Source organism: Aphidius gifuensis, linkage group LG3, assembly GCF_014905175.1.
Source record: "Aphidius gifuensis isolate YNYX2018 linkage group LG3, ASM1490517v1, whole genome shotgun sequence".
Taxonomy (NCBI): Eukaryota; Metazoa; Arthropoda; class Insecta; order Hymenoptera; family Braconidae; genus Aphidius; species Aphidius gifuensis.
This window is the reverse complement of record NC_057790.1, coordinates 24207846-24229454: the sequence shown is the minus strand read 5'-3', so window position 1 is coordinate 24229454 and position 21609 is coordinate 24207846. Positions and strand designations below refer to the sequence as shown.

The window sequence follows — 21609 nt, the reverse complement described above, 5'->3', positions numbered from 1 at the left end:
TTGCTTTTAAACAAAATTATTATTTTCAAATTGTTGATAAAAATAAAATGACTATAATTTTTCTCTATTCGATTCAAATATTATTCAGTAATTTAAAAAAAAAATTTCTTTTGTTTAATCAATTCTAAAAAAATTTTATTTTAATTTTACAGATATATATTATGAAAATTTATTAAAAAAATTTTAAAAAAGTCTGAAGATCGCCATTGCGACGGTTAATTATACATGATTCCTCTGACTTTGGTTTCTTTCATCATTATCAAGTATCCAGAACTGATAAAACTCAATAATTACACGGTGATAATGACAACATTTTAATTGGATTTTTTCTACAAAAAAACTCAAGGTAAATATAAAACTAATAATTAAAAAAGAAAAAATAAAAAAGCAACAAATTTTTTTTAATATTAAAACAATAGAAAATTATGAATCAATATTTACCCACAAATGTTTAACAACAATTATTATTTTTTTTTTAATTTTCAATATTATTCTCCATTTTTATTTCCGTTTTATTATTTATATCTGATTGTATTTTTTTTCCACCTTATTATCGTATTTTTCCTGCATTATTAAAAGGCGAAAAAAATATTTTTTTTTTCTTCTTTTTGTATCTATGTATTTATTTTTTTATTCAACCGAAAAAGATTGATATCTATAATTGACGATAATGCAGTCGTAAGAAACAGATGTTCATAAAAAAAAAAAAAAATAAACTATTAGATAAAAATCTGACACCTTGTATATACCCATCAAATTCACAAAATGATAGTTAAATACGATATAAATAATAACTTCATACCATTACAACATAATGAATCAATTGAAAATACTTGAAATTAATTTATCAACAATTTCATATTGTAATTAAAAATATAAAAAAATAATAGTCATAATAATTATTGTACATATTTAATACAGTTTTTAAAATGTACATCGTGGAGAAAAATAATAATTTGAAAATGTGAAAAGATTCAGAACAATGAATTTGTTCATTTTGTCGTCATCCATCGTGTCATACAACCACTGACGATTAGGAGGAGTGGTTTATGAAAAAAGATAATAATAAAAAAATTTTAAAAAAAGTAAAAAATTAAAAAAAGAGCAACGAGTTGCTGGTCGGGTGGTAAAAAATTGCGAATGGAGCGAGCTGAAGAAAAATAATTCTCAGTGAAACAATCCACAAGGATGGAGAGAATAATTACAAGTTCCGTCAGTATGAAGCTTCCAGCAGTTTTTTTTTTTTTTTTTCGTTTTCCATTTTTCTTTTTTTCATATTATTTATTTTTAATATTTTATTATTATTTTTTATTTAACTCATGAGCTTCGAAGGGTGTATATTGCGAGCGAATTGTGTGCGACGGTAAAACACGTGCACGAGGAAGACAGTATGACTCCAATTAAAAAATATTACACATTATCCAGTACTAAAATATATTTACTATTTAAAAGACAAGTAGAGTTTACTCATTTATATATAACATTGAAAATGTTAAAATAAAAAATTAAATATATACATGCAAACGAAATACTTGCAAATATTTATGTAATTATGAACGTGATTATTATCCACTCATGAGTTGTCAGCGTTAATTTATTTCAATAATAATTTACCAATATATTTTGATTAAAATAAATTTAATTGTATAAATAATATGTATTTAAATTAATTATTTTTAATATTTTTGTTGCAGTGTATATCCAGAAATAAATTATCAAAATGGATTTTTGCTAAAATTTGCTGAAAAAGAATTTCATATAATTGGTAAGTCTATTAATAATTTGAACAGTTGATCAGAAGTAATTTTAATTCAAGAGTTGGATATTAATCTTGTCGATATTCTCAAAGTAAATCACAAGGATTCAATCGTTGATTTTATTATGTCTATATATTTCTTGGCTCTGCGATTTATTGAAGGAGCAATAATGACACGGATTAATTTAGCCTTGTCGAACAAAAAAAAAAAAAAATATGCGAAAAAAATAATAATGAAAAACAAAATTCAAGAGAAGAAATATCGATGAGTGCTTGAACAGATTATTAAAATTTTCATTAAATTAGGAAGCTAATGTCAAGGAGTTTATATATTACGCTATTCCTGGAAATTCGTATTACACCTGGATGATTATTTTTAATTGACATGTGTGTAGATAGATCTTTTTTCAATCTGTTTTTTTTTTTCATTGGTCCCAGCTTTTAAATACATCATAAGCATTTTCAAATGCACCTTAAAAAAATTAAATATTACGTTGATGATTATCAGAAATAGAATTGTGTAAGAAACGTATTTTTGTTTGTTTGTTTATTCAAACTGGAAATTTGAGTACGCAAAATTCATGAGATCTTAGATCGATCTTTGAAGCCTTTCATTCATCCAATACTTCCGTGATTCATCACTCATTCATTCATTTATTCATTCGTTTATTATTTTTTTATGGATATATATATAAAAAATATAAATTATTTTCTTAATGCGAAACCAGGCACTTCCCGTTTCTTCTGACAGATGAAATAAATGGATTAAAGTTGATGACGTGTCCTAGAGTGAATCCAACAATCAAACACCAATAGTACTAGTAGTTGTTGTTGTTTTTTTTATCTTAATTTTTTTTTTATTATTGTATTATTTTTGATGGTTCGAGGATACGAGAGATCGATGCACGAAGCCGATATTGAAGCTGACATGTTTTGAACACATACCCCTTTCATGACCATTTTACAATTTCTATGAGTGTATTTATCCATCGTCGTTTCTTCCCACGTGTACAAGCCAAGGAATACGTGTCATATTACCAAGCATTCTTTACGCCTTAGGTTTTTTTCTTTTTGACCAAACTGAAAAAATTTTGACCAAAAATTTAAAAGGAACACTGGAATATTAAAAAAAAATATATATATATTAACGATTCAATACCAAAGTTCAATTCAATATAGTATATACATACAAATAAATTTATTGAATGAATAATAAATTGCTCAATTTCCATTTTTATAAATTTAAATATTTCGTTAATTAATTTCAATTTTAATTGAATTTTTATTTATTTTTTTTTTCAATCTACAAATGCTCATTGATTTAATTTTAAGATTTATATATTTTTTTTTTTATATTAATATATTCATTTGCCTATTTCTATTTTTTTTTTTTCGTAGTAATTGAATGGAAATTTTTTAAATTCTTCTGCAAAGTATTTTGGGTCTGTTGAAATGTGTTTTTTTTTTTTTTTTTAAATATGAATGAGAATAACAAGAAAATTGAGTTCTTGGTATAGTCATGGATAAATAGAGACGATGACATTACATTTCCGTTCTGGTATAACTTGAATAAGTTAATTAGGACAGGTAGGGCTTTCAGCTTAGCCAAAACAAAGACCTGCCCTGTCAAACCCAACCAAAATAATACCCATTCATGATTCTCAACTGAATCTTGACACCCATACTTGATTTCAGATCATTTTATATTTAAATAATCTTCTTTAATTCATTATTAAATTTCAAAAAAAATTATATAACCAGTAGATTGCATAGAAAACAGTTTATATTTTTTCCAAAAGTTTCAAATTTTTTATTTTTCTCATGATTTATTCTAGCTGGAATTTATTTTTTCAAATTCTATTCGTACTATTCTATTGTAAAATAAAAAAAAAAAAACCTCTAAATTAAAAAAAAAGAATAACCAAAATGAAAAATCCATGACAAGTGAACTGAAGAAATTCCTTTGGAATGAACTCATTCATATTTAAAAAAACTTTTTTTTATTTGGCACTCCTTTTTTGTACTAATTTTTTTTTTTTCCTTTACATTCTCTGTTTTTTTTTTTAATACTTTTTTTTTAAATAGGGAAAGAGAATTTTTCTTAGATCTCAGACATGAAGTACATGTCGGCGGCCATTTTCGAGTAGATCAAAGTGGCTTGACGTGTTTATATATTGCAGCAGCTTTTTGCAAAATTCCTTTTACTCATAATTGAAAAAGGTGACTTCACACATCTAACGTTCTATGCATACCAAAAAAAAAAGAGCTCAAATTTTTTTTCTCATGAATATAAAAATAAAATTAACATTTTATTTATTTTTTTAAATTATTATTTAAATTTTTAATTCACTAATAACCATGATAACTCAAAAATTCACTTAAAGCTAGATCGATGTAAATTAATGAATTTACGTCATTAAATTACTGACTTAATATCCGTTCAATCAGCTGAAATATTTATGCATTCAGGTAATCCTTAATTTCCTATATAGGCGGATATGAAAATTGGATAAATTGGATTAAATCGATAAAATAAAATTGGAAAATTTGAGAAACAATCAGAGTTAGAAAATGGAAGAAAAAAAAAATAAAATTTCATCCATATATAGGCTTGTTGTAAAATTATTTTGCAAATACATTTTTTAAAATTAATAAAATAAAAACTATGACTAGGAGTGAGTTATGAGGTGGTTGGGTAGTTGAAGAGTGTTAAAACCGTTGATGGGGGTAGAAGGGTGTTATACATTTCAATTTTCCATCTGTATGTTTAGACGTGTCGTTGCATACATTATCTCCCCGCGGGCGCGCGCGAGCGTACGCGATTCTCCCGGGCAGAGAAAAAAATGCAGAATATAAAAAGTGCAAAAAAAAAATAAAATGAGAAAGAGAGAATATAAAAAAAAAAAAAAAATCTTTGCCCTCTGATTGGCGGTTGCCGTGGTAACACCCGTTCTATGGTCTCTAATTATTTCCAGACATTGAGAATCGAACGAGCTCCACCAGCGGAATAGCTCGGGTGCAAATACACATATACAATTTGTTTTTTTTTTTCTTTTTTATATTTTCTTTATTTTCTTTTTTTTTTACTTCTTCTTTTCTTTACACCACCTACCTACCCCCTTGTGAATTGACATGGGCTAGACTTTCAATGCTGGAATAACAACACTGTCAAGTATTTTCAATGATTATCATTTTATTCTCATTTCTATATATATATTACAATTTTTTTTTATTTTTTTATTTTCTTAATTAATGATATGAGAGTTGAGAAAATTTTTTAATTACTTTCATAAAATAATTTCTTATTTTATATCATTTAATTAATGAATAATTTTATATAATATAATTACAATTGATGTTGATTTATAGAAAATTACATAGACTAAAAAAAATTTGATGTAATGAGTACAGTAGTGATCATTTTGTGCATCATTTGTTCAAGTTGTGGACAACAAACTACTTGAGTTAATTTTTATATTATTATTTTTAACATTGTTGAAAATATTTAATAAAAAAAAAAAAAATGAACAAAACTCTCTGGACAAGAGTTGTTTTGTGTTTTTCCAAGTCTTGTTAAAAATCTTAAAAATATAATTTATTTTCCACGTTAAATACTTGAAAAAAAAAATAAAATAAAATAACAATTTACTGTTGAATTTTTTAATATTAAATTTTTATTTTTTTTATTTTCAACATGTATTTTGTGTTTGACAATTGACAGTTTTATTTAATAATACAATTTAAATTTCAAGTGGTTAAATATATATAGAAAAAAAATATATCAAAATAAACAGTGACGTTATGTAGAAAAGTTCAAATTTCAATATCGGTTTTTGTAAATAGATTCATATTGGTCGGTCCTGTCATTTAAAAAAGGACATGGTTTGTTGTTTGATTTATTCCAAGGTGTGAAAAGGCGAGAGGATCGAATCTCCGAGTTTTTAAATAAACCCACAACAGCCATCTCCGACACCTTGAATTTCTAAAAACTTGATTTTGATTAGCTCAAGAATTAGAAATAAAAAAAAAAAAAAACTCGAAACCTTGGTGTAAATTGAAGCTTCTGTATATTTTTGAAGCATGAGAAATTTTTTGATGTTATTGTATCAATTTACGAGTGATTTTATATACAATCACATTGTCATGTTACTTTGAAAAATGATATGATAAATTTTTATTCATTTTTATCATTTTTATATACAAATACAATTTATCCTGCATTTTTAAATTTATTTTAAAATCAAATTTTCATAGAAGTAAGATTTTTTTTAGGAAAAAAAAAATATTCAAGTAAAAGTCGTTAAAATTATTATTATTTTTTCAAGTTGGTATATTTATTTATTTTTTTTAATTTTAATTTTGTTTAGCCAATGTTCCGTCGGCTCGAAATTAAGGTACTTCCGTCGCCTCGTGATATAACTTCATTACCATTTGCAAATTAACCGCTTCGTTTTTTTTTTTTAATATTTTTACATAATTTTTTTAAAATTCATAGTAACAAACATGCCAGCATTTTCATTGTTTTCTATATTTGTAAACTGAAAAATTATCAACTTGAATGGTTAATTAAATTAGACAAATTAAAAACAAAAAAATAATTTTTATGTTTCTAAAATATACAAAAATTAGCTTGATGTAAATTATTTAAAATTACTAAATTACAGTAAAAGACAGTTTTAATAATAATCTATTTATTAACAATTAATTTGAACTAATTTTTAAACTTTAAAGTACAGTTTTTAAGATTTTTTTCTTCTCAATTTGTCACGTCAATCATTTTTATAAATTTCGATTTATACATGTTTATATTTAACTTTGAATTTAACAATTCAGCTCAAGTGGTTTACATTGTATCTCCCTAAACGAAAATAAGAAAAAAAAAAAATAATTCTTTTATTGAATACACGAGAAGAATAAAAAGCTGATCAAAACTGACCTGCACTCGACCCAAAAATATATCCATAAATTTATATATATCTTTTATATATATTTTAACAGACATACCTCCACATCAATGAATAACATATCGTATATTTTTATATTTACAATATTTTCTATTGTCACAAAAACCGATGAAAAAATAAAATAAAAAAGTAAAAGATATCTGTCAGACGTGTTGAGGTGCATGTAGGTAAATTTGAATCCCCAGGATGGACACAAAAGTATTTCAACTGTGTCCAAATACTGTCAAGCACAGATGTCCTCTCTTTACGATGCAAAAAAATAAATAAATAAAAATCTATGCATCAACCACATGGGAATTAAACTTTTTTTTTTTTATTATAAAAAATTTTTTCATATAGAAAACTTGTCCGGAGTTTTGTATATATTGAAAAATTGAAAAAATCACATTGCACAATCTCGAGAATGAACATTTAAATTCAAAACATCTTTTGAATAAAAATAAAATATGAAAACAAACTTTTATATATATAAAAAAATCTATTTTATTATCTTATTTCATCACTTGATTATTTAAAAATAAAAATACATACTAAATAACAATAAAAATAAAAAAAAAAAAAAAGCTCGAGTAATCTGATGCCACGTAGTGTTGGAAAAAAACTAACGTGAATTTAAGCCACATCTCATATACCAGCATCATCATCATAGGTTTTTTTTTTTTTCAATTTCTTTTGAATATAAGATTTTTTTTTTTATGCCTTTGTTTTGAGCGGTCATCTGTGTGGCCACGAATTGGCATTGTAATATAGCCAAACCCCGTATAACTCGTTCAGGTCAATTTTGGGTAAATTTTATTCGGCACGAGTCTTGAAACGAAGCTGCTAATGTTTGGCTAAGAGAGGCCGGATAATGGGCAGTACCAGCCTACCTACATTCATCATCAATATCAAATATTACAAAAAGATTGCTATTTTAAAAAAAATTTAAAACAAAGAAGAGAGGGCGTGCCTTGAGCCAAGATGGCCGTAGAGATTCGCAAACGGAGGCTGGAGTTTTTAATTAATGCGCGAAAAAAAAAATAAATAAATGAAAAATACTAAAAGTATATAATTCCGCCTACTGCAATATTATTTATTAATAATTAAAATATAAAAAAAAAAAATTATATCAATAGGAAATTTAAATAATAACAAAAAATAATTGTGAAAAAAATTTTTTATATATTTTTTTTCAATTTAAATTAATTTATTAAAGGTGATTTTGATTTTTTCTTTTTGTCGTTGAGTGTACTGTAATGGGGTAGATGTGTGTTTCACATGTGCCAGCCCTTGGTGATGTTATAAGGGGTGGAGATATTAAAACCAGGGGTGGTTACAATCGTAATAAATTTTTACATGCAACTTGCAGTAAAAAATTCTATTGAAAAATTTAAAACATCTTTGTGTGTTTCTCAATGTTTGTGAACATTTAAAGCTTGTTAAATAATTATTCGGGTTTTTTTTTTTTATTGTTAAATTTGATCTTAACAATTGTATAAAATTATATTTCAATTTATAATTTAAAATGCTATAATAAAATTTACTTTTTAAATATACAAGTACAAAAATCAGCATGGCAGAAACGCAAAGATGGCGTTGGTCTGATGTTATTCACGTAAAATACGATTATTTAATTTAAATATTTATGTAATTTTGTGATTTAACAAACGAACAAGATGAGGGAACTATGAGCAGCCTGAATACCTTTTGCGAGTAACGAATTAACATGACAAAATTACGTTTTTTTTTTCCTTCTTTTTATCATTTTCTTTTTTTAAATTCTTTATTTTATTTTTTTTCGTTTCTCGACTGGTGAGGATACCTAGATATATGCAAAAGGTAAATTTGAATAAATTCAATGCTTGATTCTCCACTTCATTATCAGAATAATTTTATTTATTTATTTTTCCATGATAATGATGGCAAATACTATAAAATTAATGTCAATATATATATTTTTTTAATCATTTGCATTTTAAAAGTAATTTATTTTATATTATTTATATGAATTTTTTATTTATTCTAATTATTAAATTTTTTAGTTAATGAAATAATGATCATTGATATAAAATTGATATTTCGAAAAAAAAAAAATATAAATATATAGATAACGTCTTGAAGCCATCGGCAATTTTGAAAGGGGAAGTTTATCTTCCATGTGTCAAAAATGTTCAATTATTTGTCAAGAAATTTGGTGATAGTGGCAGCTGCTTGCCGCAAGGGTTCAAACATTTTTTTTTGTTGGTTTATATGTACACATGGAATTAAACCTCGAAGGGTTACGAATTGCAAAGTCATTAGTAAAAAAAATATTTTCCAAAAGACATTTGATTGAGCACCAATCAACTACCAGTATTAACCCCTTCGGAATTTTGATATATATAAATAATTATTTAAAATACTTCGAGGGTAATACGTCCGACAAAAATGTAAAAAAAATTTAAAAAATCATACATGATTAACGATAGCACCATTAGTCAAATAAAAATTCATAATATTTATTTCTAATGATATTAATTATAAATTTAAAAGTATGTTTAATAATGTTTGATAAAATTTTTCTACATGAAAAAATAAATATATTTTAAGCCAAGCCAGCTGAATGATGCGAGCATTGTTGTCGGTTTTTCTGTGATGTCAATTTCAATATATTGAGAATAAAAAAGAGTCAAAAAAAATAGAGACAAAAAGAGAGAATAAATTAACGCTTTGTGTGTGCTGTACTTCAACTTCTTTTTCTTTATTCACCTAGTGGAAAATGCATGGTTAATGCATAAATATATATATAAAAATATACAATCACAGCGACACTATTGTCATCGTTTTTCCGCAATTTTGATTACTCTTCAGAAAATTAAAAAAGCAAAAAAAAACTTGAACATGATGTTGAACTTTTACTTTGGCTTCTTTTGCTTTTTTTATAGACTTTTTTTTTTTTTTTCGTCGTAAAAATAGTGTGCGTGATAGATTAACAATTGTGAATCCAACTGTATATTCTTCTGTCTTTTTTTTTACTATTTTGATTAGTCTGGAAAATTAATATATATATGTATACTATATTTTATCTGTATAAAATATCTTTTTTCTTTTCTAAAAAATAATCAATTCAAAAAGAAGTACTCAATTAATTTTCCATATGAGTTTTAATTAATTATTTTATTTTATCAACAATATTATCCATCAAATTTTTTTTTTATTATAAAAATTTATAATGATAATTAATCGCGAAACATTTTAAAACCGCATGTCTGATGTAATATTTGTTTTTTCCCTTAAAATCATACTTGTTAACACGAAAGATATATAAAAATTTAATTTAAAAAAAAATTACAAACATTGCTATATAAGAAATGAAAAAAAAAAATGATTTCGATTCAGCCAACCAAATGTCGTATGCATTGCATTTATTTTAACGACATCGTTCATTTTATAACATCAGATATTTTACTCATGCATTTATATATATAGTTGCCAACATATTTAACATTAAAAAATAAAAAAATCTTTGAGCTTTGATCGTGAACACACAAGCCCCATCACATCTCGTTTTACTTAAAAACATAATAATGGCCGCCAAGTTAACATATGCGCATAAATCCATTATTAAAATTTTATCCCTTTGAAAGATATATGATTTTTTTTTTTATTTTATTTTATATAACTTGGACCCTCCAATGCGTACATATGGAGTATCCCCCGCATTAACGCCCGTCTCATCACAGCAACCAAGCGAGATGTACAAATATATGTCCCATTACATATTGCGCGTGAAAAAAAAATTAAATATATATAGTCATAAGCATAATAGCAGAAAAAGCATCAACTGATTTTTCTTAATGTATTAAAATCCCATCAGACATAGATGCATATAAAAATATCAACAAAGAGCGAACATAAAAATTAATCCTTTGGTACACATTGGTAGCAGACAAAAAAAATTTAAAAAAAAAATACAAATGGAGTTTTTAATTGCACCGGAAACATTGTCGTCATTAAAAATTCAGGAAATTGATACGATTCATTGTCTCGGACGAATATATATATTAAAAATTCTGCTTTTTTTTCACTTTGATTCTTTTTATTTTTTATTTCTCATCCCTTAACTGTTATCTGAAAGAATCATCGCATCTAGCACTCTTCATATACTTTAATGGAAATAAAAAGGGGAAAATTTTTTTCGAAAATGCAGCTTTTATTCGCAAGATATATACAATTTTATTTTATTTTTTTTTAGACCACTATAGGCTAGCTATACAAAAAATGTCGTCTTTCTGGTTTTGACAAGCATTCAAAGACTGCTATCCTCGTACAAGATAGTTGTTGATAGTAAAAATAGCGTTGAAAAAATATACAGAATAAAATCTGTCTCTTTTTTATCCCTTATTTTTTTTTTTTATCGTTTAATGTATATTGTCAATGTGTAGCCCTTGCGATTACAATAGCTAGAAGTAAAATGACTTTTCCTCGCGTTTCGACCTTTTACAGATGATAAAGAAAAACTTTCTCATTCTTCCTCTGTAACACACAAAGAAATAAAAAAAATAAAAAGAATAAAAGAATCAAGATAAGAATTTGGATCATTGATTTCGTGAAATTGAGCGGTCAATTATTAAACGAATATTTTTCCCCTATATATACAATTGATTTTATTATTATAATTTATATAAATTTAATGAAAAATAAAAATTGAAAAAAACTATTTTCACTGATGGCAACTGACACAAAGATTTTTTAATGGTTTTAAAAAATATAAAAAGACTGTTAATTAATTGTCAAGTGTTTGGTACCACTACAGAAGAAAAAAGAATTTATTTATTTTTTTGTTCATTCTTACTTTGCACTTTTGCTCGTGAAGTATATGTACTCAACTATATACTGACTTTCTATATTCGTTGTAATTTACAAATATACATGAAAGAGCTTTAGTAAATAAGATTAGGGGAGGAACAACGTTAAAACATAAAATGAAAACGGTAATGGCTTGACTGTTTGCAGTCAACGGAGCATACAGCCATTTTCTATCAAGAGTTAGCTCGTTAGTGTTAAACATAATTGCATTACTCGCCCAAACTATGCTTTTCGTGTATACACACCCCCTTTTTATTCAAGGGTGATCTAAAATATAAGTAAATTTTTTAGTGATTCATTTTGATTGAATTTTGCTAAATTAAGTTGTATAAATAATGAAGAAAAAATAAAATATAAATTAATTTTCATGATTGAAAAGTAAAAAATGACGTTGGAATAAAAAAAAAATTATAAAAATTGTTCTTTCATGAGTTTATTTTCCTTTGAAAAAAATTTTATGCCTGAGGGTAGTTTAAAATCACCACAAAAATCTCAAGAGACTTGGCCCCTCAACACTTCCGTCATTAGAAAAAATATAAATAATAAATTTTTTTTCTTTATTGTTTTTTGTGTTAATAAATTAATAATTAATAAAAAAAATTTTTTTTTATTTACATATAATAAAAATAATGGTATATTGTTTATTTTTATTATGAATATATGATAATAAATTTGATAACTTGCATTTGTGAGATGATTACATTGCTCGTTCGCCATTATCAAATTTATTATCAATTTTCGTGACTTAACGGGGAAATTTTCCATCGTCAGCTTGACTTGGTTACCCTGGGGCGATGTTGGAGGACTCCATTTCTATATTCAGTCAGACGGAAGTCTTGTGCGAATGGCTGCTCAGCCATTTCCGTTTTGAAGAAATTGAATGAAGAAGCTCTCACTTGGTGATGCTATCAAAAAGTTAAAGATAAATTGAGAAAGAGATATAGAGAAAAATGATTTTATCATAAAAGAGATAGATTATATATAAGAGAAAGTGAAATGAAAATATTGAAAGACATAACCACCCTTTTTAAGGGTCTCTCTGTGTGAAAAGAGAAAGATCATGCCATTGGCATTAAGATCCTCTTCGTTTTTTTATAAACCTGTCAGCCATTTCGTGTTCGAAATAAAATTTATAAAATTATTTCCAATATCGAAATGCACAGTGGTTAATATATCATATAATTTCATTCTTATATATAAATAACAATTTGATATTTATATTAAAATGGTAATTAAACACTGAAGAAAATATTTTCTTTTTTTATTGTTTATTTATGTTATTATTTGTAAACAAACATATAAATAAAAATAGTTGAGTAAAAAAAAAATCTTAAAAATAGGGCTTATATTGTAAATCAATAAATAATGCTTTACCCCCGACGAGAATTTTTTTTTTTTTGATAACAAACGCAATTTGTTACCACAAGCTACTGTTGTTGAAATAGCTTTTTTTCTTTTCAATGAATTAAACAACTGATTATAATTGATAAAAAAAAAAAAAAAATAGTTTTGCATGAAATATTGTATTATTATATTACGAAAAATATTATCTGAAAAATTTTAACAAATTGGAGCCTCTTGAAATTATTTTTCATCGTTATACAGTTGTTTATAGTTGGCAAGATAATTTACGACCAAACCTATTGAATAGGGTCATTTTCATATGTAGTATAGATTTACAAATTAGCTTTCCAGTTTTAAGGTTAACGAAATGATTCATAAATTTGTTTTCCTTTTTTTTAGAATTTAAGGGAAATTAGGGTAAATATTTCAAATAAACAAAAAATAAAACAACATTATTGACTTAATGAAAAAATAACAGCAAATAAAATAAAATACTTTTAATTAACAGAAAAAGATAATATTTAAAATAAATATAAATAGACAATTTATTTATAACAACTTTTTTTTTAATGTCAAAAAAAAGTTTAATAAATTGCTTGGTTGCGATATTGATTAAAATTAAAATACATTTTTAATAAAAGCTCTATTGTTTCACGAAAAAACAAGGAAAAAGAAAAAAAAATACATGAAAATGTCAAGATACATATATGAGTAATTGAAAGTCTAGAATAAAGATCATAGTGGTACCTCATGATCAAACGACAATGTTCAATGACACCAGTATCCATGTTACTCTGACATTCAATTTTTGTGATACCAGTCATGACACGATAATTGCAATCTCTCTATGTATATAAAAAACAAAAAGAAAAAAAAAAACTTTCTGCACATATTTAAACAACAAACAAATGCATCAAGGTAAAAAAGAAAAAAAAAAAATTGCAGAATATATAAAATAGGAAACTATAAACCAGCCATACGTGAGCCAAAGTGCTCAAGGGGTAACATCTCACATTCTGGGTTGGCTCAACGACAAAATCAAAAGCAGAAAAAAAAATAATAATTAAAAAAAAAACTAATAATAAAAAATAGACGAAAAAAAATTTTTTTTTTTTAAATAAGGTCCCAGAAGATATCTGCATATATCTATACATTAATATGAATATTCTCAGTTGAAATTTTCACCCCTCATCGTTACTACCCCCTATTTTTTATACATTTCTCTTGAGCCCTCCTTTTTTTTTTTTTTTATTATTTTCAATATACATTTTTATATTCAAAGTAAAAGAGAAATCCCGCCCGTACCAGAAAAACATGACAATGCAACGACGGTTGCGATTTGAATGCACTCACAGCCTATTGGCGAAAGTACAGGGTGATGGGCGTGGCTATGTGCCTTATGATTTTATATGTAGCCTCTTGACGAGTGTCCCTCCTTTTTAGCTTTTCGAATTGCGCCATCTCCCTTATTCATCTACTCGCTCGAAATACTTGCTTTTTTCTCAACCAAGCTTCGACCATACCCACCCTTTTTTTTTTCATACTTTTTCTCACTCTATCTTATATTTTTCTTGCCTTTACTATTTCACTCATCATAATCTCCATCTATACCAACTTTCAACTTGAATTCTCTATCTCCATCATCCCTACACTCAGCATCACTTCTCAAGTTTTTTTTCTTTTTTCACATGCAACAAAAATTCCTCCACATTTGCCTCTCACTTTCAGTCTATACTCACATCGTCCCTTCCATCATAGCTTTTTTTTTCTTTTACAATTTTAAAATTAAAAGTAAATATATATTTGTGAAGAAATTTCGAAGGGGGTGTCTCAACCCACACGTTCCCTGATGCATATAAAATATATCCAAGTGCAGACACTTTTGAGTTGCGCAATGACTGATAATACTCCACAAAAAAATTATTATTATTTATAGTAATTTAAGGTGTTATTAAATTTGATTATTAATGAGTAAATTATATATGATTTGCAGGTGCCAATTTGAATTGTGTTGATGAGACAATAATACTTGGACATTACAGTGTGATATCTCAATATGTCTAGGGTAAAGTAAACACGTTTGAGAATTCAACACAAATAGCCAAAGAGCCCTTGATGTATTTTGGTGTTTAGCATGTTCAGCACATTAATATTCATCATCGAGCTTCAAAATCCATCAGTGCACTTTGTCCACAAGTATCTGAATGTACATATTGCACGCTGGAATTAAGTTTCGATTCATCATAAATTTGTCAATATGAATTTGACCAATGACCACAATCACAATGATCAAGAGGTATGTCATCTAATTATTTAAATTATTAATTATCGTTATTGTATAAATTATACACATTCAAATTTCAAAGTGTTAATTTAAATTTAAAAATTCTATTCAGTTTTTTTTTTTTCTCGAAATTACCTGCAGTGTTTTTCATTTTATATATATATCTTCATTGAAGTATAAAAATATATAAAATTTAAAATACAAAGACTCGTTAAAATATAAAGTACAGCATGTACTTGAACTTTTTATAAATACTAAAGTCAACATCACGTGTTAATTATTATGCAAGAAAAACTACTTGTCTGATGTTAGTACGTGTCACAGTGGATTTTACAAATTTTACAAAGACTATTTTATTACTAACTAGCATTATTTTGTCAATGTATGACACTACACATGTCAAGATCCTCTAGACACTATATATACAGAAGTACCAGATTCTCTATGAGGCCTGTTGCGTCTTCACTTACCTCGGGGCATGTTGAAAAAAAAAATATATATAAATTATATGTCTCAAAATACAACAATATAAAAAAAACAAAAAAACTTACATCTTTATTCCCAAGTAGTCTACAAAAAAAAATTAGTCTTCAAACTTTATAAAATTACTATACTTGAAATAGTTACTTGACAATTTATTTATATTATTTTTGTCAAGTTAAAATATATTTATATTTAAAATGTCATAAATGTTTTATTGCAATTTTTTTTTCAAAAATCGATAAATATAAAATATATAAAACAAACATAATATTATTATTTGTTGGACATGAAGGGGCGTATTATTTTTAACGATTGAATCGTGACTGTTTGATATTATTATTTTATATAAATTGATACATGATTTTGGGTGATTCAGCTGGCCTCGAGGCATCCATGGATACGCGTTGTCCAATAATATAGCTAATAAACAAAGAGTTTAAGCTTATACAAAATTCAATATATATATATCATGAAACTATTGTTATATATAATCCATAAAATGATGTACAACTTTTGTGTTATATATATATACGATTTGTAATACTCAACTGTTGGCTTGTTTAAACGTGACCATAATTGGATCACATGACGAGCAAATGATGGCAACCCGCCGGGGCCAATACCGGACGTGCTTAGACCGAGATTTGACATTGTCTATATAAATCGAGCCAATTCAATAAACCCTTCAAACTAAAACTGTCGCATTTTCACTCGGCAATCAACACCAAGAATTTATTTTATATATAACATTTTTTTTTTCATTTCATTCTTTTTATTATTCTTTACATTTTTTTTTTTCTTTTTTATTGTTATATTTCTTTTATTCTTTACATCATTTATTCTGTATTTTTCATTTATTATTATTATTATAATATAAATTTTTTTGTAGCATAAAAATTCATTTTATTTAAAAATAAATAAGAAAGAATAGATAAAATGAAATTTCTTGTGAGAGAGAAAGAATAATCTTTGTTGGATAAAAATTGATGGTTGGTGATTTGGATGGTACATCAAACCACCATCAATCTTGCTTTACTGAGATATGGATATCCAACAATTGGCATAATCTTTCAAACCTCTCGTTCATTCGAGACGACTTGAGAGAGATACGTAAGGCTATACTGTTGTCTTTATATTATGACAAAATTTAAAGGAAAAAAGTTATTACTAAATTTATTTTATCCAACTTTGTAACTAATATTTTTTCTTATATTATTATCATTGTCTTTTTTTTAAGTAACATCATCTGAGGTATCATCTCGGGGATAAAAAGGATTCTTTCTTTTTTTTTTTTTTTTTTTATTTATTATTTTTCTTTGATGTGGTGTTTGATTTATTGTTGGAGAGAATTTTCATTTGGTTTTTTTTTTCAATATTTTATCAATTTATTTAGAATGTTTAATTTTTTTTAAATATTAAAATTTAATTGTTTTAATTATTTGAGTTTGAAGGTTCTTTTAATTTTACATTGAAGATTCAAAGTAACTTTGATTGTTTATTTATCATTTAATTGTTAGAGATTAATTTTTAATTTTTTAATTTAAATTATTTATTTTAATTTGTGGCTTTTGTTGTAAAAGTATTGAACGAATTCAAGTTCACAGATTTGTTAGAAGAAGGCAGCACATTCAAAATTACCGACTACGATTAAACAGCCATCTATTGTATATATGCTCAAGTCTGTTGACTCAAAAATTTATATAATTAAAATGATAATTTATAAATTATTTATATACTCATACAATAAATAATTAAATAAATAAAATAAAAAATTTTCTGGCGCCAATAAACATATTATAAAAATAATATATATTGTCTATGTTCCAGCAGACACTCAAAAGTCAACTCAAGTAGAGGATTAAAATAAAAGATGACCAGTTAGAAGCAATGACGTTGTTACTTTTTTCAAGAGCCTTAAATTATCTTGTCATAATTTTCAAGATGTCTTGGGTGGTCTTTAATTCACAAGAACTTGAAAATAGAAATGAAAAAAAAAAAAATTAAACATCTACCTAGAATTGAAATTATAATCATGGGATAAAATTACTTCACAGCTGAACAAAATAAAAGGAAGAAGAAAAAAAAAAAAGAAAAGGTAATTTAAAACATCAAGTTTATTATTTATTTTATTTTTCATATTAAATTATATATTTATTATTTAAATAATTATATAAAGGTTTTTTAAATTTAATTTAAACGATATAAATTTATGACTCAAATGAGATTTATATAAGTAGCAAGTTCATATTAAATTTCCGCAATTTTCTCATGACGGATATTAGCCTTGATATAATTTTGTCTGAAAGGTATATAAGATTAAAATAGAATGAGAAGTAAAGACATCGAATTGAGAGTCTTTATAAACGAAAAATAAAAAAATAAGGAAAAGATTGAATCATCAAATTGAGAGGAGATGTCGTACACATTTTTCATTGATTCAAGTAGTAATACCTAAGATTAGTCAGACATTTAAATTGTAATTTAATTTAACAAATTTCAATTGAGCATTTTTGCTTACAAAGACCATAAAATATAGAGGAAATTATATTGATGAATAGTAAAATATAATTTTAATTTATGTTTACATTGAAGAAATTAAATAAATCATTAGATTTTACTTTCAGTAATTAAAAATGAGGATTTTAATTAAAAGTTTTACAAAATTTAACAAGATTTTTGTGCAACTTTATTTTTTATTAAATAATATTACAACTGCTCAATTACACAGTTAAATTTTTACATTGTTTTTTATAATGTTAAACAGTTCAATATTTAAAAAAAATATATTAATTGCAAATTTACATTTTTTTCTTCAAATGTATTTTAATTTATTTTAAAAATATTTTCATCTTATTCTAATATATTTAATGACAAAATGAAAGACTTATACATTTTCCAAATAGTTTTTTAATTTGCTTGGAATAAAATTTACAATAGAATTGAAAAAAAAAAAAAAAAAATTAATCTCATGCAGATCTTGGGAGGCTATGATACCTCTTAAAAAAAGAGCTTAAAATTTTTAAAAGTGTAATCTGTATCTCATGAAATTCAACATGGTTATATGCTCTTTTAAAAAAGATATACAACAAAGTGCACAGTAAAGTGTCATTATCAGTCTGTAAACATTGTCAAAAAAAAAAAAAAGGATTTTTATATTTTTCGAAAATTCAACTATTTAAAATGAAAAAAAAAATTCTTTATAAAGCTTTTTACTATGATTCATATTGAAGCTTGAAATTTACAAATTGTCTTACATACCAGCTTGACAATTAAAAAGATTTAATTCATAGAAATAAAAATTATTTGAATATAATATAGTTTACGACAATGCATGAAAATTAAAAGTATATGTTACAAAAAAAAAAAAGTATATTGTAAATTATCAACGGAAGAATTAATATAGATTAAAATTAATAGTTTTTATTTTTTTTGATTTTTAATATTTTTATTTAGTTTGGTAGCGTGTGAGGGTCCTCTTGTCTGAGCTGTTCAATGCAAAGTACGCGAATATCCTCTTGTGAACGATATACGATAATCTCTTGACACAAGTAGCAAACAATAGGGAGATACGCAGAACAGAGTATCAAGAGTCCCTTCAATACCCTTCACTTGGTCCTTTTTTTTATCTTATTTTTTCAAAATATATGAATTTTCAATACGTCTCAAGTTTTTTATTATATATACAAGAAAAAAAATCAGTCAACTTCGTATCACATATATTGTGAGCACTCGATCAAAATTTTGTATATCTGTGCCAATATTTTAACACTTTAAAGTGGAGAAGTACAAAAAAGCTCCATATTATTAGAAGCAAAGCTTTTTACAATAAAACAAAAAAATTATCATCAAGCTTTCAATCAAATGTAGTCAATTAAATTGGTAAAAAATTTTTTCCCTATATTTTGAAAATATAAAACGACAATTATATATTATAATTTCAATTTTGATTACAACGAAAAAAGCTTTTATTTTTAAACACTCTTATAGTTAACACATTTTTTGGTAAAAAAAAAAAATTAAATATTCTAATATCTAAATACACTCAAGTATTTAGGAATTAAGATTTAAAAAAAATCTAGGCATAATTTGGCAAGTACTTTTCTCATATATATCCTTTTTTTTTTTTTCAGTTAAATCTCACTCAGTCGTTGTCTCCCACCAGGAGTTGCAAGCCCCACCTAATACTCCAGAATTGGCAGTATGAAAAACATTTACGTCACACAAATATAAGCCAAATAGTACAATTTAAATAAGGTCGAAAATCGCTTGAATACTGTACAAGGGGTAAGTTATATAAATCGATTCACACATTGGCCAATGAGCTTTCATACTGTTATCACATGATTGGCTAAACTAAAAGCAACTCCCACTTTGTAAACAAAATTCGAAAGTATCAAGCTCGTCTTACAATCATAAAATTTATTTATTTATTTAATTAAAAATATAATAATTAATAAAAAAAATTTGCCAATTAAATAAATAAATAATTGCTATAATACAAAATATAAATATTAAAAAATTTATTAAATAACATTAATTTTTAACAATATAAAAATTAATAAAAGTCAATGATATTTAAAAATTTAAATTTAATGTAGGCGTGACTTTAGTAAGGCGTATACAATTTTTGTAACCACCCCTGTTACTAACTAGGGCTATGTCTACCCATATGCAAGATTCAAAAAATGGACCAATCCACGATGCGAGACGGCTACTGTCGTGTGTAAAATATCACGGCGGGGCAATGCTCTATTCAAACTTACTCAATCTACCCTACCGCACACACATACACACATACAAAATACATAAAAATAATAATAATAAGAATAAAGTAGATGAAGAAGAAGAAGAAGTAGGGAAAAAGAGAGAAATAAAAAATTTAAAAAAAAAAATAAAAAATTGTACCCTTAGGTGGGAGGGTTGAATTCTCTAATGTTGTGTATTTGGGTGCTGCCTTTACCTACCGCCCTTTCGTTCTCTCAGACGAGTCACGAAAGCTCATTCCACTGTATCTCGTGACGTGACGAAGAATAAACCACACACAATCGGGGATAAAGAGAGACTCCCGTCCCTTTTTCGTGTATATAAATTTTTTTGTGTTTCATCAACTAGTCATCCCCGTCAACAGTTCAGTTGCTGATCGTCGTGACAACGAAACACTACGCGGAACGTCATAACGCTCTTCATTCTTGATTATTCTTTATATATTTATTTGTTTATAAATATTTAATAAAAATTATTTATATTATTATTATAAATATATTGTTCGACAATTATTGTGATTTAAAATATTTTTTTTTTTGTTCATTTATGATTCATTTATTTTTTTTTTTTTTTCGAATTGTTTTGATTGTCTAAAAAATTTGTGAAATTATATATACAAGTGAAGGTATTTTTATTAAGTGAAGTTTATTATTTTGTTTTAAATTTTAGTAATATATTGACTGTCGTGTGCAACGAATTTTCTTGATTGAAACTTGATTTTGTTTGCTTTCAAATTTTTTATAAAATCATTTATTTGGTTGTTTATTTTATGCTGAAGGAAAACGTGTGAGGATCAGTGAGAGAAAAAAAAATATATATATGTGTATCCTGATGTGAACAAAGTCTCGATTACAATAGAGAAGTGGAGGGTTGATGAAGCGAATGGACCACGAGACTGGAGGCTACGTACCTGAAATTTGATACTGCAATTATTCAGTGAGTTTAAATCATAATAATAATAATAGTAATAATAATAATAAGCAAGCACATTTTTCTATAAATTTAATTTATTTATTAACTGCTGTAATGGTTAAAAATAAATATTGAATTAAGCTATAAATATAACGAAAATAAAAGCTCAATGTTTTAAGCTTTAAATTTTATGTAAACAAAGAAATTGAATATTGGTATTTTGATTTGGACAATTGTTAATTAAATAATTAATTTGTAAAAAATTATCTCATTTA

At 25.4% G+C, this 21609-nt stretch overlaps 1 protein-coding gene and 1 long non-coding RNA gene across 2 annotated transcripts in view; both read left to right on the top strand.

Moving 5' to 3' along the window:
* The first annotated feature begins 273 nt into the window (after nt 1-273).
* Nucleotides 274-17581, top strand: LOC122853099. Its single transcript, XR_006373887.1, has 4 exons — nt 274-346; nt 1695-1765; nt 14885-15187; nt 17489-17581. It is a non-coding gene; the product is annotated as an uncharacterized LOC122853099 (long non-coding RNA).
* Nucleotides 17582-20655: 3074 nt separating this feature from the next.
* Nucleotides 20656-21609, top strand: part of LOC122853098 (visual system homeobox 2-like) — a 31278-nt gene continuing 30324 nt past the window's right edge. Inside the window, exon 1 of the mRNA XM_044153359.1 lies at nt 20656-21358. The gene's annotated coding sequence lies outside the window, so the exon portion shown is untranslated. The remainder of the gene's footprint in view (nt 21359-21609) is intronic.